The following is a 6323-nucleotide window of genomic DNA, read 5'->3' as shown; positions in this document are numbered from 1 at the left end:
GTACTAAACATCAAATAATTTGTAGAAAAGATTGCTTGCCAACATAACATGGCAGTCCTGGTTTAGGACTAACGTTGGTGTAATTTAGCTCCAGGAGACATCATCTCCAGCTGGCTATACAACACGATCTGTGTCATATCTTCAAAGGGAAATAACCCAGAATTCGCGACATATTGTTTTGAGCTGAGTGGGGGTGCTAGATTCCCTTGTTCAAAAATATAGCGACAGATCGTGTCATATAGCCAGCTAGAGACAATGTCTCCTGGGGCTAAATTACAGCAACATTCATCCTAAACCAGGACTGCCATGTTATGTTGGCAAACAATCTTTACTCCAAAGTACTGTTGTTGAATATCTCATGTTGTGAGAATTAGAAATAATAATTTTCTAATCAAATAATTTCATTTAAAAAAATGACTCTTATGATAAAAACTGCATTGTTTTCTGACTTGCCCTCATATATTTTGTGTTGAAGTTTAAAACACTGACAAGCACCATTTCAGACATGCAGATAACAATTATGTAATTAATCATGATTGAACTCACTGACATATAAGAGACTCTTGGGTCACAATATTTGAAGATTACAGGTTAAAAGTTAACATTGACAAGTCTTATAACATGTACCAACTTTCTTGAAGGTCCACCCAACAAAGCATCAAAATTACCATTGATTGACAGCCTCACCAAACAGGTCTCCTAAATTCTATACCTTGTTTCTGTTTTATCTTCAAATTAGTGTGGTCATTTTCAGATTACAGAAAATAAGGTTGTGGCACACATGGTAGTCCTGAAATGGAGGATATTGCATATATAATCATAGGTTACCAAATGCACACACACACACACACACACTCATTTATATCACATTTTAATTTTTTATTTTATACAATTTAAACATAGAAAAACAATAAATAATCACTTTTGCTTTATTCTATATTATATGAAAATGTGGAGGCACGTGGCTTAGTGGTTAGGGTGTCAGGATCATGATCGTAAGATTGTAGTTTCGATTCCTGGACCAAGCGACGCATTGTGTTCTTGAGCAAAACACTTCATATCACATTGCTGCAGTTCACTCAGCTGGCAAAAATGAGTAACGCTGCGATGGACTGGCAGCTGGGGAACACATATGCCATTGAAACCGGGAAACCGGGCCCATGAGCTTGGCTAGGCTTTAAAAGGGCACATTTATTATTATTTATATATTATATGAAAATTCTAACATGCTATTTTATGCTTATTTTAATCCAGCAAAAACCAAGCCATTCAATCATTAATCAGTGATTTCTCCCACTCAGTTATTCATTATTCTGAATATTTTCTTTTAACTCTGGTCATTGAGTCTGAGTTGAAATTTCATGCTATCACTTTTTATTTATGTATATTTCTGCCCTTTATTTCTGCCCATGGCTGGGCACTCTTCTGCTTTGAATGAGTTCACTTGCAGACAGCTTCATTTGATTCCCCAACTGAGTTCCCCACTGAAAAAAATTCACTAAGTGTGACCATTGCTGTATAGAACAGAAAAGACATAAGCACTCGTCTTCTTCAGGTTTGTAAAAAGAACCATAGATTTCACAAATAGATAACATTCAGGGCCAGCATCATGGAGGCAACTCCTACAATCTTCTCTCTCACCAAAGCTTGGATTCCCTTGCTCAGGTCTCCCATTACCTTGTCCTGCAGCTGTTGTATAAATTCTGGTCTGCACATGCAGTCAGAACTCTTGCTGTGTCCATTCCTGTTGGCCACATCTTTATAGTTTTTGTTGTAGCTGATCCATGTCACATTTCACAGCCTTTGCAGCGTTCAAAGTGCATTGAGCAGCAGTCATGATGTCAGCATTTTGATACCCAGAGCGAATCCTCATGATACAGGTAACTCTGTTCCAATATTTACTTGGCTTCTCATTTCCCATGTCAGCTAACTTTTTCTCAACTACAACTTTAATCTTTATGCTGTCCAATGCTGTTGACTGTTTTATCAAGCTGTTCTTCATAAAAAGGAATATAAAAAAAAATCATCAAATTTAGCCTGAACACCACCCATATACATAAACATACATACATATATGTATATACTTTTATTCTTTTACTTGTTTCAGTCACTTGATTGTGGCCAGTATGGAGCACCACCTTTAGTCAAACAAGTCGACCCAAGACTTATTCTTTGTAAGCCTAGTACTTATACTATCAGTCTCTTTTGCCAAATTGCTAAGTTACGGGGACATAAACACACCAACATCGGTTGCCAAGCGATGGTTGGGGGGGCAAACACAGACACACAAACATACACACACGCATAAAGCACCAACCAACGTCAATGCCCTGTGATTGGCTCTTGTGTTGGTGGCACATAAAAAGCGCCACCTAAACGTCATCGTTGCCAGGCTTATCTTACTGGCCCCTGTGCCTGTGACATGTAAAAAGCACCCACTACACTCTCGGAGTGGTTAACGTTAGGAAGGGCAACCAGCTGTAGAAACATTGCCAGATCAGATTGGAGTCTGGTGCAGCCGCTGGCTCTCCAGACATCAGTCAAACCATCCAACCCATGCCAGCATGGAAAATGAATGTTAATCAATGATGATATATATATACATACATACATACATATATATATATATATATATATACACCGGGCTTCTTTCAGTTTCTGTCTACCAAATCCACTCACAAGGCTTTGATTGGCCTGAGGTTATAGTAGAAGACACTTGTCCAAGGTGCCATACGAGTGGGACTGAACCTGGAACCATGTGGCTGGTAAGCAGGTTACTTACCACACAGCCACTCCTGACTCCTGTGCCTACACACACACACACACACACACACACACACACACATATATATATATATATATAAATTTGCAAACAAGCCTGAAGGCTGATAAATTACGAGAAGAGCAACTACATAGGTCTTTATACAATAATAACTACAATTATATATTATTATGATAATATAGACTCCAATTAGAGTGACATAATCTAAACAAATAACTGTAAAATGATGGGCTGAACCAGTGGGGGCCCAACATGACATCCATACTTTCATAGCTCTATATATATCCCAATAACTCTTCTGGATGGTCTCCTTTTTTAAGTTGGTGAATGCTGCCATAATCCTTGCCTTCAGTTTGTCTTTGGTGCTACAAGGAGTTTTGTTGGTCCCTCACTGAACATAATAATCAAGGGTGTCCCAGTTTGAGGAGTTAAGTGGCCAAATGTTAGGAGTGGTGTGGTTGCAGAAATTTTCTGACAGCCACGACTGGGTCCTCCTGCTTGTGTGCCATGGTGCAGAGCCCTGTTGCCAAACATAACATCTTCCAGCAGCCACCCTCTTGAACCAGGGCAGTACTACCTCCTCCAGGCATTTGATGTAAGCTTCTCTGTTGAGTGTGACACCGTATGGGAAGAGAAATGGAGGCATAATGTCGCCATCACTAGTGATCACTCCAAACACCATGATGTTGACTGGATGTTTGATTTTTATCACTCTGGGTATATGTCCTCAGACTGATACCCAAATAGTCTGAAATGTTCATATAGGAGCTTCCAGTGTGAATGCTAAGCAATACAGCATGTCGTTTCCAAATTTCTGCTGAGTGAATTGCATCATGGTGCTGTTTTTCTTATAGACAGTGCCCAACTGACCCTACTGTGTAGTTGACAAAATCAAACACAAACAATGTGCATGTGTGAAATTAAAAATATAAAATGGCAACAATTTACCCATCACACCCTGTATATATGTGTATATATATGTGTGTGTGTATATATATATATATATATATACATACATACATACACACACACACACAAAGAGATAATGTCCTTTACTATGACTATCTATCATCTCAGGAGTATTGATAATTGCCTCTACAATGCAATACACTTCCTAAAATTCATCCTTTTCAATATTTTAAGGGCTGCAGGTGTTCGCTGCATTACAGAATTTTCTAAAAGAATTGGCACCTGTTTGGCAAAGTTTTAATAATTAGTTATGAAAAGTTTTTGTAGCAAATCATACATGTTATTTATGTACTTTATAGCTCCTTCAAAGACAACAATGAAATCTGCTTCTCATTTCTTTGATACACTAGGAGTAAACTGGCTAAGCTTGGTATTTGCTGCAACAGCAAAATGTCACTCCTTTATTCTTCTCTCAAATTTGCTTCTCAGTTGAGCCATTAGGCTAAATATTGAAGCTATACTGAATGACTTGGCTTTTACTTCTTCAATGGTGTCAGAAGAATTTAAGTTTGAGACTGAAGAAGAAATAAATTTGTGGTAATTCACAGATATTCCCTTCATCTAAGAAGTGACCCTTTATAAATGGTGAGGTAGAGGAAATTCCTTCTCATATAGACTGAAAATAACATTTTAGGACTTCCTATTACTTAGATGGCAAAAGAGAGAGCTATCTTATTCTAGTTACAACATATCACCACAAACTGCAACCATCAACAGCCATGAATTCATTAAAATTCCTTTTATTTCTTCAGCGTTAAGGATTATTCTGTCAAATGTAATTCTTATTTGTTTGCATTGTTTTGACTGAGTCGTGCATTATTTTGTAGTTTAGCGATTTTGATGATGTGATTGTTTATTTTTACAATGACATTGTAGGGTAGGTATGAGAGGCTAGACACAGCCAATTTGAACATGAAATAGGTAGGGTATATGGGCTGGATGTAATCTGATCAAATGCTAGAGGGTTATATTGTTCTTTTAAGCTCAAATGTTGAAATGACTACACTTTGAGCTTAGTATTTTCAACATCAAATTTCAGTTTTCCTGTGGCAAATTCTGTTGCATTATGCAAAATATATAGTTGACAATTTGTAGGAATAATCTTTAATCTGAGCTATTTTCACTTCTTGATAAATAATGTTGTGTCTATCCAGAAGACACTTTATTCAGGTCCAGAACTGATATCTCCAGTTTCATAAGTAGTTTTCTCTTATGATTCATTATCGTAAAAATCAAGTGGCATATCACATGTGGAATTTCCTTCTTAAAATGAAAGCATCTCTGAAGTATTGGGAAATTCTTTATTGCACTTCTGTTTGAAGCATCAGTTTCAGTTACTATTGAAAAGAGCAAACCATATTTTTTGATATACTGTATGAATGAAGACAGTTGAATGAAGAAGTGTTGATCTCTAATTGTAGAGGGAACATATATAAGGGGTAGACCCAAGAATAAGTGACAGATGAAGTGGTGAGAAAGGAGCTACAGATTTTGGGACTCACAGAGGGGTTGATAAGGGACTGAAACATGTGGCAGTTTACTGTGCTTGAGAAGACACATGAAGCTAAGTAAAATCATGGTTGCCCTTGCAAACAGGCTTGTCCCCTGCATCCCACTTCAGCTGAGTGATCCTAATCTTGTGGGCTCGTGGGTGCTGGTGCCACATAAAAAGTACCCTTGCCAGTGCTGCATAAAACCACCCAGTACACTCTGTAAAGTGGTTGGCATTAGGAAGGGCATCCAGCCATAGAAACCATACCGAAACAGGCATGGAGCCTGAACAGCTCATGTCAAATCGTCCAACCCATGCCAGCGTGGAAAAACAGACATTGAATGATGGTGATGATGACAGTCATTTGGGAGTCCATGATAGAAGGTGAAATAAAGCTATTGAAGTGGTTGAGAGAACTGAGATCAAGAAAAACTTCATTTATTACTTATGAGAGACTTAGACTGGGTCACTATTGATCCTGATGAAATATTAAGAAAAATGCTTAAAATGATCTTCTTGACGGACAAAAATCTATAGTTTTTCTATTTGTATCAATGTGCGTTTGTGCTGACAACAGCCTGTGGCAGCTGGTCAAACCAGAAACTGCTAATACTTTAATACTTGCTGCAGTTATCATATATTTGATATGTTGTAGTGATTATTGTGGTGGAGTTAGCTTTGACCTTTGACTGATAGGCCAAGGGCTAAAATCTGTTCGTGTCTGTTAATGTGTTTTTCTGTCAAAAACTAGGTTACGACCATCTCAATTTCCTCTAATCTGTTTATATTATTTGAAGCTAAGGTACAAAACTACTTTCTTATTTCTATGCTATAGTACATAAAAATATCTCTCAGACATATTTCAACTGGTGACACATTTAAATTTATCTCAAAATCGTTGCCTTGCACTTTTTATCTGGAATCAATATTGAAAGCACAGCTGGTGGAAATGCTGAGTTTTACTAATAAGTAAACCATAAGAGCTTGTCTGATGCTCCACTAAATTTCTCTTCAAATATCACATCTATTTCTTTTATCTTCTACTTGTTTCAGCCATTAGACTGTGACATACTACAGAAG

The 6323-nt window shown here is 37.5% G+C and overlaps 1 long non-coding RNA gene across 1 annotated transcript in view; it reads right to left on the bottom strand.

Annotated features, from left to right (window-relative positions):
- Positions 1 to 6323, bottom strand: part of LOC106882447 (uncharacterized) — a 49522-nt gene that overhangs the window by 6515 nt on the left and 36684 nt on the right. Inside the window, exon 2 of the long non-coding RNA XR_008265753.1 lies at positions 669 to 790. This is a non-coding gene — a long non-coding RNA (uncharacterized LOC106882447). The remainder of the gene's footprint in view (positions 1 to 668; positions 791 to 6323) is intronic.

Source organism: Octopus bimaculoides, chromosome 16 (genome assembly GCF_001194135.2).
Source record: "Octopus bimaculoides isolate UCB-OBI-ISO-001 chromosome 16, ASM119413v2, whole genome shotgun sequence".
Lineage (NCBI taxonomy): Eukaryota > Metazoa > Mollusca > Cephalopoda > Octopoda > Octopodidae > Octopus > Octopus bimaculoides.
This window is presented reverse-complemented; position numbering and strand designations above follow the sequence as displayed.